The following is a 13,466-nucleotide window of genomic DNA, read 5'->3' as shown; positions in this document are numbered from 1 at the left end:
ATCGGATGAAGATAGAAGATGCCGCTTGGATCAAGATGGTTGCCGGTCCGGATCGCCTCTTCTTCCCGGATAGGATGAAGACTTTGGAGCCTCTTCTGGACCTCTTCAGCCACCGAATGATGGATCGCCAACCCCCGCTTGGGTTGGATGAAGATTTTGGAGCCAGGACGGATCGGTGATACCTGGTGAGGTGAAGACAAGGTAGGATGATCTTCAGGGGCTTAGTGTTAGGTTTATTTAAGGGGGGTTTGTGTTAGATTAGGGGTATGTGGGTGGTGGGTTGTAATGTTGGGGGGGGGTATTGTATGTTTTTTTTTACAAGCAAAAGAGCTGAACTTCTTGGGGCATGCCCCGCAATGGGCCCTGTTCAGGGCTGGTAAGGTAAAAGAGCTTTTAACTTTAGTAATTTAGAATAGGGTAGGGCATTTTTTATTTTGGGGGGCTTTGTTGTTTTATTAGGGGGCTTAGAGTAGGTGTAATTAGTTTAAAATTGTTGTAATATTTTTCTTATGTTAATTAATGTATTGATAGTGTAGTGTTAGGTTTAATTGTAGGTAATTGTAGGTATTTTATTTAATTAATTTAATGATAGTATAGTGTTAGGTTTAATTGTAACTTAGGTTAGGATTTATTTTACAGGTAATTTTGTAATTATTTTAACTAGGTAACTATTAAATAGTTCTTAACTATTTAATAGCTATTGTACCTGGTTAAAATAATTACAAATTTGCCTGTAAAATAAATATTAATCCTAAAATAGCTACAATGTAATTATAATTTATATTGTAGCTATATTAGTGTTTATTTTACAGGTAAGTATTTAGCTTTAAATAGGAATAATTTATTTAATAAGAGTTAATTAATTTCGTTAGATTAAAATTATATTTAATTTAGGGGGGTGTTAGTGTTAGGGTTAGACTTAGCTTTAGGGGTTAATCCATTTATTAGAATAGCGGTGAGCTCCGGTCGGCAGATTAGGGGTTAATAATTGAAGTTAGGTGTCGGCGATGTTAGGGAGGGCAGATTAGGGGTTAATACTATTTATTATAGGGTTAATAACTTTATAATAGTAGCGATGACGTCCCTTAAAGGAACCGTCATTCTTCAGTTGGACGTCGCCGGAAGAAGATGGGTCCGCGGTGGAGGTCTTCAGGATGGAGACGCTCGTCATCGGATGAAGATAGAAGATGCCGCTTGGATCAAGATGGTTGCCGGTCCGGATCGCCTCTTCTTCCCGGATAGGATGAAGACTTTGGAGCCTCTTCTGGACCTCTTCAGCCACCGGATGATGGTTTGCCAACCCCCGCTTGGGTTGGATGAAGATTTTGGAGCCAGGACGGATCGGTGATACCTGGTGAGGTGAAGACAAGGTAGGATGATCTTCAGGGGCTTAGTGTTAGGTTTATTTAAGGGGGGTTTGTGTTAGATTAGGGGTATGTGGGTGGTGGGTTGTAATGTTGGGGGGGGGTATTGTATGTTTTTTTTTACAAGCAAAAGAGCTGAACTTCTTGGGGCATGCCCCGCAATGGGCCCTGTTCAGGGCTGGTAAGGTAAAAGAGCTTTTAACTTTAGTAATTTAGAATAGGGTAGGGCATTTTTTATTTTGGGGGGCTTTGTTGTTTTATTAGGGGGCTTAGAGTAGGTGTAATTAGTTTAAAATTGTTGTAATATTTTTCTTATGTTTGTAGATATTTTTTTATTTTTTGTAACTTAGTTCTTTTTTATTTTTTGTACTTTAGTTAGTTTATTTCATTGTAGTTATTTGTAGATATTGTATTTAATTAATGTATTGATAGTGTAGTGTTAGGTTTAATTGTAGGTAATTGTAGGTATTTTATTTAATTAATTTAATGATAGTATAGTGTTAGGTTTAATTGTAACAGGTTAGGATTTATTTTACAGGTAATTTTGTAATTATTTTAACTAGGTAACTATTAAATAGTTCTTAACTATTTAATAGCTATTGTACCTGGTTAAAATAATTACAAATTTGCCTGTAAAATAAATATTAATCCTAAAATAGCTACAATGTAATTATAATTTATATTGTAGCTATATTAGTGTTTATTTTACAGGTAAGTATTTAGCTTTAAATAGGAATAATTTATTTAATAAGAGTTAATTAATTTCATTAGATTAAAATTATATTTAATTTAGGGGGGTGTTAGTGTTAGGGTTAGACTTAGCTTTAGGGGTTAATCCATTTATTAGAATAGCGGTGAGCTCCGGTCGGCAGATTAGGGGTTAATAATTGAAGTTAGGTGTCGGCGATGTTAGGGAGGGCAGATTAGGGGTTAATACTATTTATTATAGGGTTAATAACTTTATAATAGTAGCGGTGCGGTCCGCTCGGCAGATTAGGGGTTAATAAGTGTAGACAGGTGGAGGCGACGTTGATGGGGGCAGATTAGGGGTTAATAAATATAATACAGGGGTCGGCGGTGTTAGGGGCAGCAGATTAGGGGTACATAAGTATAACGTAGGTGGCGGTCGGCAGATTAGGGGTTAAAAAAAATTAATCGAGTGGCGGCGATGTGGGGGGGCCTCGGTTTAGGGGTACATAGGTAGTTTATGGGTGTTAGTGTACTTTAGAGTACAGTAGTTAAGAGCTTTATGAACCGGCGTTAGCCCAAAAAGCTCTTAACTACTGACTTTTTTCCTGTGGCTGGAGTTTTGTCGTTAGATGTCTAACGCTCACTTCAGACACGACTCTAAATTCCGGAGTTAGAAAGATCCCATTGAAAAGATAGGATACGCAATTGACGTAAGGGGATTTGCGGTATGGAAAAGTCGCGGCTGAAAAGTGAGCGTTAGACCCTATTTTGAGTGACTCCAAATACCGGAATTAGCCTAAAACCAGCGTTAGGAGCCTCTAACGCTGGTTTTCACGGCTAATGCCAAAGTCCAAATCTAGGCCTTAGTGTTATGTGATTAATTTATACAAAATAATTTTTGACATTATAATTTAGGTGCATACTTAAAAACTGGTGTAAACTAAAAAATAATAAAAAAAAAATTAAATTTTTTTTTTGTGATTATCAAAAAATATTAAAGAAAATTGCGTGAGTTAATATGCAACTCCTTATATTTAGTAATCCAATTTTCATGGTATTGATATCGAATATATCATACCTAATGTTTGTTCATTTTAGGAATATCTTATTTGATATCTGAACGTGTATAACTGTGATTATTGCTAATCATAAAATAAATTAGTCTTACTAGGTATTTAAATAAATTGGTAGCATGAAGATTTATAAATATGAGAAGAAATCGTTATGTTCATTTAATCCATTGGGATGTACCGAATTCAATAAATATATCCACCGACTCTCCATTCGTAACAGAAGATTCTCAAAGTCTCCTCCTCTGATTCCAATTCTTACCCTCTGAATTCCAAAACATTGGAATTCTGAGGTATTGCATTTGTGATATTTGAGGTAGTGGGTTGCAACTGTTGTTAGAGTTCTTAGCTTTGCTGTCTTTTTCAGCATTCCTAATATTACTTAGGTGTTCCAACATTCTCGTTTTCAATTGACGGGTAGTCATACCTACATAGGTCTTATTACATTTACATGTGATACCATATATTAGACCTTCAGTATTGCAATTGATGTAACTGGTAATTTTATGCACTTTTCCAAACCTGTCTGAGATAGATTTTAAAGTTGCCCATTGAAATGGGATCAGTTTTCCTCCTTTTCAGCTCAAAATGACTTGGACTGAGTATGTCTTTTAGATTCTTGGACCTCCTATATCCTAGTTGTATTCTGTCTCCTACTAGAGACTTCAATACTGGGTCAGTCTTAAGAATTCCTAAATGTTTGTTAAGAATATTGACTACCTCTTTAGTTTGGGATGAATATGTCATGATGAGTCTGGTAGTTGTATCATCTTCTTTTGTCGTTTTATGTAGAAGTTGTTGTCTGTCTGTAAGTTCCGCTCTGCGTTTGGCTTTCTTAATTGAGCGATTACTATAACCTCTTGCTCTCAGTCTGATTTCAAGTTCAATTGCTCTCTGTTGGTATGTTTCAGGATCTGAGCAATTTCTTTTTGTTCTCAGAAATTCTCCAATAGGAAGTGATCTTACAGTATGTGGACAGTGGACACTTGATGAATGGAGCAGGCTGTTCGTAGACGTTTCTTTCCTATGTAGGTCAGTGGTGATAAACCCATCTTGATTTTTTATGATTTTTAAGTCCAGAAACGTAATACTTTCATAACTTTGTTCCCAAGTCAGTTTGATGTTGAGATTGTTAGAATTTAGTTTGATCAGAAATTCCTCTAATTTATTTTGGGGACCTCTCCATAGGAAAAGCACATCATCAATAAATCTCAGCCAAAGTGGAATAAATTCCACATATTCCATATTAGTGTCAGAGAAGACGACATGTTTCTCCCACCAACCTAAAAATAGGTTTGCGTAGGTGGGAGCACATGCCGTCCCCATTGTCGTTCCCCTCGTTTGTAGGAAAAATTGCTGATTAAATATAAAATAATTATGATACAATACGAAGTTCAGTAGTCTGATTATAAACTCATCATGTACTTGCTCTTCTTCTGATGATTCTGATAGAAAACTTCGGACTGCTTGAACTCCCAACTTGTGGTCGATGCTCATGTACAACGATTATACATCGGCTGTCACCAGTATTGTATCTTTCTCTAGTTGGAGATTGTTCAAATGTTGTAGAACTTCCATCGTGTCTTGCACGTGAGAAGGTAATTGTGTCACGAATTGTCGCAGCCTGAAGTCAATGTATTGACTGGCTTTCTCAGTGATATTGTTTATTCCTGACACGATGGGTCTACCCGGAGGATTACTGGCATTTTTATGGATCTTAGGAATCATATAAAATGTAGCTATTTTGGCATTTTCTACCCATAGGAATTTCTTCTCTTTTGTTGTTATCACATTATCATCTTCTGCTTCTAATATGATGCGATTATATTGATTAAGAAATTGTTCAGTAGGGTTAAAAATAGCTTTTTATAACACTCTTGGTTTCTTAATTGTTTCATTGCTTCCTGTAGGTACATTTCTTTGGGCCAGATGACTACATTTCCCCCTTTATCGGAATTTCTGATCACTACATCATCCCACATTTTCATTTCTTCCAAAGCCTTCTTTTCTTGGGTAGTCAAATTAGTAGACGTGGGTAAAGTTGTAAGTTCAGCTATTTCTTTGCTGACTATCTGATTGTATACCTCAATATGTTTTGAGGCCGACATCTTGGGAACATACTTGGATTTTTTTCTAATCTTAGTTCTCCATTCTTCATTTGTTGAAATCTCATTGTCATTAAATAATTCCTCCATGATCTGTAATGTTATATGATCATCTTCCGTCAAAATTGAATCTCCTGTCTCAATTGTTGTTGGTCTCTCCTCATCTTTCATATACAGGTGGCCCTCGGTTTACAACGGTTCAATTTACACCGTTTCAGAATAACAACCTTTTTTTCCAGTCATGTGACTGCTATTGAAATGCATTGAGAAGCAGTGCATTTATTAAAATAGCCAGTAGGTGCAGCTGTCCGCTTGTGTTGCAGCAAAGCCAAGCAAGCTGAAATTAATCAGTTTAACCAGGCATGAGCTATCGAGCAGATTTCAAAGGAACAAGATCATCCTGTCTATAAATCAGTCCAGATTGGAATGCATAGAACAAACTGTTTGCATAAAAATGCAAGTGAAGTCTGTGTTGTCTGATTATTGTATTAGGTTTATAATGCTGTTTAGCAAATGTTTTTGTTCATTTAACTTAGTTTAATTATATATTCTGTGTTGTGTGATTATTTTATTAGGTTTATAATGCTGTTTAGCATTTAAAGACTTCATTTCAAACCTTTAAAAATAATGTATTAGCTGTTACTTATGACAATTTTGAGAGGGGCCTGGAACCTCTCTCCCTCACTTCCCATTGACTTACATTATAAACTGGGTTTCAATTTACAACAGTTTCAATTTACAACCATTCCTTCTGGAACCTAACCCCAGCGTAAACTGAGGGCTACCTGTATTGCATTTTTAAAAGAAGTTTTCTCAGGAATAACTGTATATCTTTTGTAATTTCGAATTTATCAATTTGCCCTGATGGGCAGAAAGACAGTCCTTTAGCTAAGACTTTTGTGTGATCTTGACTCAGGATTTTAGTGGATAGATTGATGACCTGCATTACGTCATCCTTATCTGGGAGAATGGGCTTGTGGATCTCTTGTAGGGCTTCCACCTGTTGTTCTTTCCTTTGGTTTCCTTGTTTCTTTTTATTTTGGGTTTTGCACCTCCCTCCTCTTCTGGTGGGTCTCCTCGGTATTCTGAACCTTCCTCTAAAAAATCCTTTCTCTTTTGTGCTTCTTGTCTACTTCTTGTTTGTACTGAAGTTGAGGGCAGTGAGGATTCATTATATGTGTTGTCTGACTCGCTAGTTTCAATTTCTAAAGCATCACTATTGATAACATGAGTTCTTGGTAGTTGGGGTATATCTTTCTTAGGGATTTCTTTATTGAATTTTCTTCCCCATTTATATACTCGTTTGTTTTTAAAATCATTTATATCCCTGTTTAGTTTGGTCTGTTTAGTTGATTTAATTTCTGCTTCATATTTATCCAATTCACTCTGGTATTTTTTATACCTCGTCTCAAATTCAGATATTGTTTTGTAATCTTTGAGTTTTACATTTAACTCATTAATTTCTGTTTCTAGCAGGTCATATTCAGACGTATCATGCTTTATGAGTATCCTCATAAGTTTAGTAGAGCATTCTGATAATGCTTCCTCCCATTCCACACTAAGATTTGGATCTTTAAATTGAAAGGCAGGAAAGGCGGACCGATGGTTATAAAAAACTGCCGCAGCCGCGGCGCCTCACCTTTGATAAAGCCGGTAACCCGGCGAAACATGTCAGGGAGGGAATGAGCTAATGGGAGCTCAATTTTGTTTTTAAAAAACTTGTTAGCGGCAATAAAGTGTGGGCAATATAGGTGCCTGGTAATAGCTTATTTCAGACCCTAACTGGGGCTAGTGGTTAAATAAAGCGCATACTATCAGAACTATAGTGGTGCACTGAATTACTGTGTACATTAACATATCCTCTGGCAGACAAACACCAGTTAAGCGATACCATAGTATTTATAAAGATAGTGATATCTGGTTAAATGATTGTTATAACGGACATCATAATTCACCTGCTTTACTGAATAACAGTGAATACGCTAAATACATATTAAGAGGCTAAATTAATTTTGAGCGTTTGCTCACGAGCTAATATAAGCTGGTAACCTGAACGGGTGTTATAACTTCTATTGTGTAGTGGACTGACACGCTTTAATATTTGGAACCTAAGTGACAACTAGACATTACAAAAGACAAACTTTAAAGTTGTACATTTATCAAGTGTCACTTATAAAATTAATGAGAAAGTATATATTGGTCGGTCACTCGATATATAACAAGCCGTTACATAATAATAGGCTTGTCTTTAGCACATATGCTGAGCAGGATTTGGGCAGAGACACACTACCCAGCCCATTAACTTCCAATAAAAACCTAATATGAGGTTTGGTGGTCAGTAGGTTATTATTACCAACATCAATAAAATATAAAATTATATGCATACAATGTGTATAATTAATGTCTTTTATAAGTGGACCGGTATCTTTATCCATATAATTTAATACTAGTGATTCAGTAATTCACCTTATAATCTCTGATTCTGGTTGAAAGAGATAGCCAGTATACCCCCTTGATAGTAGGTGGTTTATTAATAGACCACAAACATAATTATTAGCGGCTTACCAAGATCTATAATCAGAGAATCAGTAGTAAGAGGATTAAGGTGAACAGAACTAAGTGTACAAAAAATATGTGGTAATACAATTCAACTACCATGGAATTTGGATTGTATTAATTATCCTTTTATTTTACAATAAGTGGTGATAAAATGAGATCTATTTAGCAAACATAACACTCACAAAAGGTGTTTAATAAAGAATAACACAGAACAAATTAACCTGGTGGCAAGCCAATACTTATCCTGACAACACAGTACTCATATATATTGTTCAGCTAAGGATAATGAAGAACAAGCCAATTTAACCGTGTTGTTTTAGGGTATATATTTGAACCAACATTATTTATGTCCTATATTATGATCCATATTGGAGAGTGACAATATCTCTATTATAATTTGACTAAATACAGAATCAAGATAAAGAGTGTCACTGTAGTCCTCTTTTGATCCACTAGTTTCAAATATTCAACAAAGGATAATAAAGAACGAATTAACCTGGTGGCAAACCAATATTTATCCTGACAACACAGTAATCATATATATTGTTCAATAAAGGATAATGAAGCACAAGCCAATTTAACAATGTTGTTTCAGGGTATATATTTGAACTGACATTATTTATGTCCTATATTATGATCTAAATTGGAGAGTGACAATATCTCTATTATAACTTGATAAAATACAGAATTAATATAAAGAGTGTCACTTTAATCTCTTCTTTTGACCCACAAGTTTCAAATATTTTGCCACCCACTAGTTAATAATATTTATACTCCAATTGAGTACAAGGTAATTCTATTACCAACACCACCCATTAATAATTTGATGTAAATCATTACTGTTTTTCCGCTAACATTTAAATTTTAATTACATCCATTATTTTAAATATGTTCTAATAAAGATTATTATGTTTTAACCCACGCTAACTATCTAGTTCTCCGTTCTAATTTACTTATTGAGTCTTAAGAGTGCTAATACAGTATCCTTGTATTCAATTCTCTATTGAATTTAAGTTAATGTAACTTTGATACTAAGCACCACACCCTAGCCAAACAATTCAGTTTTAGGCCAATTTGTCCTAACCCCAGAAGGTGACAAGACTCTAAATATCTATTATTAGTGGTGCCATCATTTACTTCTCTCTAGCAACCCCTAACTTTAATATAATTAAAATAATTCTAAATAAAACCTACTATTAAAACTAAATAATTCCTATTTAAAAACAAATACTTACTTACCTGTAAAATAAACCCTAAGCTAGCTACAATATAACTAATAGTTACATTGTAGCTATCTTAGGTTTTATTTTTATTTCACAGCTAAGTTTGTATTTATTTTAACTAGGTAGACTAGTTAGTAAATAGTTATTAACTATTTACTAGCTACCTAGTTAAAATAAATTCAAATTGACTATTTACTAGCTACCTAGTTAAAATAAATTCAAATTTACCTGTAAAATAAAACCTAACCTGAGTTACACTAACACCTAACATTACACTAAAATCAAATAACTCAAATTAAAAAAATACATTTATCTAAATTACAAAAAATAATAAACACTAAATTACACAAAATAAAAAAAGAAATTATCAAAAATAAAAACCAATTACTACTAATCTAATAGCCCTATCAAAATAACCCCCCTCAAAAAAATAATAAAACCCCTAGCCTAAAGTAAACTGCCAATAGCCCTTAAAAGGGCCTTTTGCTGGGAATTGCCCCAAAGAAATCAGCTCTTTTACCTGTTAAAAAAAAATACAAACAACCCCCCAACAGTAAAACCCACCACCCACACAACCAACCCCCCAAATAAAAACCTACCTAAAAAAACTAAAGCTCCCCATTGGCCTGAAAAGGGCATTTGGATGGGCATTGCCATTAAAAGGGCATTTAGCTCTTTAACATTGCCCAAACCCTAAGCTAAAAATAAAAACACACCCAATAAACCCTTAAAAAACCTAACACTAACCCCGAAGATCCACTTACAGTTTTTGAAGATCGGACATCCATCTTCTTCCAGCCAGGAGAAGTCTTCATCCAAGCGGCAAGAAGCCCTCAACGAAGCCGGGAGAAGTCTTCATCCAAGCGGCAAGAAGCCATACACTGAAGGTTCCCTTTAAGGGACGTCATCCAAGATGGCGTCCCTTGAATTCCAATTGGCTGATGGAATTCTATCAGCCAATCTGAATTAAAGGGTAAAAAATCCTATTGGCTGATGCAATCAGCCAATAGGATTGAACTTCAATCCTATCGACTGATCCAATCAGCTAATGGGATTGATCTTGCATTCTATTGGCTGTTCCAATCAGCCAATAGAACGTGAGCTCAATCCTATTGGATGATTGGATCAGTCAATAGGATTGAAGCTCAATCCTATTGGCTGATTGCATCAGCCAATAGGATTTTTTCATCTTTAATTCCGATTGGCTGATAGAATTCTTGGATAACGTCCCTTAAAGGGAACCTTCAGTGTACGGCTGGGACCATATGAAGAGGATGCTCCGCGCCGGATGTCTTGAAGATGGAGCTGCTCCGCGTCGGAAGGATGAAGATAGAAGATGCCATCTGGATGAAGAATTCTGCCCGCCTGGAGGACGACTTCTTGCCGCTTGGATGAAGACTTCTCCCAGCTTTATTGAGGACTTCTGCCCGCTTGGATGAAGACTTCTCCCGGCTGGATGAGAATGGATGTCCGGTCTTCAAAAACTGTAAGTGGATCTTTGGGGGTTAGTGTTAGGTTTTTTTAAGGGTTTATTGGGTGGGTTTTATTTTTAGCTTAGGGTTTGAGCAATGTAAAAGAGCTAAATGCCCTTTTAAGGTTAGGTTTTATTTTACAGGTAAATTTTAATTAATTTTAACTAGGTAGCTAGTAAATAGTTAATAACTATTTACTAACTAGTCTACCTAGTTACAATAAATACAAACTTAGCTGTGAAATAAAAATAAAACTTACTTACATGTAAAATAAACCCTAAGCTAATTATATTGTAGCTAGCTTAGGGTTTATTTTACAGGTAAGTAAGTATTTACTTTTAAATAGGAATTATTTAGTTATTAATAGTAGGTTTTATTTAGAATTATTTTAATTATATTAAAGTTAGGGGTGTTAGGGTTAGGGTTACGTTAGGGTTAGGGTTAGCCCTAGGTTTAGGGTTAGGTTTAGGCATTAATATATTTATTTAGTGTTAGTGATGTGGGAGCTCAGAGTTTTAGGGGTTAATAACTTTAGTATAGTGGCGACGGCAATGTTTGGGGGGCAGTTTAGGGGTTAATAAGTGTAGGTAGGCGGCGGCGACATTTGGGGGCGGCAGATTAGGGGTTAATGCATTTATGTAGGCGGCGACATTGGGGGCGGAAGATTAGGGGTTAATACATTTATGTAGGTGTTGGCGATGTCAGGGGCAGCAGATTAGGGGTGTTTAGACTCAGGGTTTATGTTAGGATGTTAGGTGTAAATGTAAATTTTAATTAGGTTAAAGTTAGTGGGTGTTAGGGATAGGGTTATGTTAGGGTTAGGGTTAGACTTAGGGTTAGGGTTAGGGGTTAAATAGCTTAAGTATAGTGGTGGCGACATTGGGGGCAGCAAATTAGGGGTTAATAACAGTAATGTAGGTTGCAGCAATGTTAGGGACAGCAGATTAGGGGTTAATAAGTGTATGTAGGTGGTGACGACATTGGGGGCAGCAGATTACGGGTTAATAATATTTAACTAGTGTTTGCAATGCTGGAGAGCGGCGTTTTAGGGGTTAATATGTTTAATATAGTGGCGGCGATGTGGGAGGGCCTCGGTTTAGGGGTTAAAAGGTACTGACTTTCAGTACAGATCTTGCAGTTATAGGCTGTACCGCTCACATTTTGGACGGACAGGCAAACTAGTAATACCAGCGCTGTGGAAGTCCCATTGAAAAAGGACTTTTTGAAAGGTGCAGTAGTTACGTTGCGTGATGGCCAAAAAAGTGTGTGGTACAGCTGTACCTACAAGATTCATAATAGCAGCGGTAGTGAAAAAGCAGCGTTTTGAAGCTTTTTCACTCATAACGCAAAACTCGTAATATAGCCGTGCATTTGCTGCTGGAGAGTAGCCATTGAAGATATAATATCTTGCATTGTCTTATTAGAAATATCTGTAATATTTTCATTTGACATTTTAATATAACAAATTACAATGATTTGCTAAATTCAAATATATATTAAACTCACTAGTTTACAATAAAATCCACAAAATGTTAAAGTTAATAAGATACTGAAGGGAAATCAAATACTAAAATTTCTATAAAAATGTATTTCCCTGTAATGGGAATAATACTTGAGTTGTCAAAAGTCTTAAGCTGTTACTCTAACCATTATACGCAGACGTTGACTGAACACTAAACTATTTATCTAACATAAAGTTCAAAATGTTATTTGTAGCAAGCTGACAAAAATGCTACAATAAACTGTTCAATAAAGTCACCTAGCTAAGGCAAAACAAAAGCAACAATTGTTGCAAATATTACATTTGTATAATGGGAGGAGTTAAATATGGGGGCAGGAAAATGAATCCCAATACATAACAGGGGAAGAGGAGTGGCTAAATGTAAAATGGAGACTGAAAGAAAACAGCTAGCAAAAATGAACAGAAGGAAAAGGTAACAAAACTGCCTGGTTAAAGCAGAAAGGAAAGGAAAGCTTGCAGTATGGAAATAAAACAAACCAAAAGGTGATAAGGCTGAATATTAAAAATTAGAAAAAATGGAATAAAATAACTTGAAAAAAAAAAAGAAGAAAGATTTAGTTCCTTTCTCTATACTAAAAATTGTATGAAATAAGAATACAAAGGAATGAAAACATACATATTAATTAGAAGAAAAATATTTTTTACTTAAAGGGACACATAGTGCAGAATTATATAACATTATTTTACTGCTATAGTTATAAAACCCTTTTTTCCCTTTTAATATTTAAAAAAACATGCCGCTTTTACAGACCCGCTCTCTGCTCTCTGCTGAGCGGGTCTGTTTTTTTTACTCAGCGCATCGGGCCAGCTGTATAGTCACAGCCCGGCCCGACCACACCATGGGGCTAAGTTATCAAGCCGTCAACCTCAAATACGCTGGAATTCCGCAGCGTATTTGTGGCGAGGCTGATACGCCTTAGTTATCAAAGGCTCGAGACCGGCAAAAGTAGAATTTTGTGACGTAAGCATCGATCCGCCGGACTCCGTCCGACACAGATCGATTCTTACGTCACTCCAGATGTTCTGCACACAAGTGCGGCACAATCTCACTACTTTTGCTAGTTATCAAAAAACTAGCAGGTACGCTCGGCACTTTTGCGGCCCAGCGTACCTGGTTTTCAATCCGCCACCCCTGGAGGCGGCGGATCCCATAGGAATCAATGGGAGTCTGACCATAGTGAAAGTACAAGTTTGCTGCTGACAGACATCCCATTGATTCCTATGGGAGCTGTCTACACCTAACACCCTAACATGTACCCCGAGTCTAAACACCGCTAATCTGACCCCCCCCTACACCGCCGCAACTAAATAAAGTTATTACCCCCTAAACCGCCGCTCCCGGAGCCCACCGCAAGCTACTCTATACATATTAACCCCTAAACCGCCACTCCCGGAGCCCACCGCAACTATAATAAATGTATTAACCCCTAAACCGCCGCTCCCTGAACCCGCCGCAACCTA

This window comes from Bombina bombina, chromosome 5, assembly GCF_027579735.1.
Source record: "Bombina bombina isolate aBomBom1 chromosome 5, aBomBom1.pri, whole genome shotgun sequence".
In the NCBI taxonomy this organism is placed as follows: domain Eukaryota; kingdom Metazoa; phylum Chordata; class Amphibia; order Anura; family Bombinatoridae; genus Bombina; species Bombina bombina.
This window is presented reverse-complemented; position numbering follows the sequence as displayed.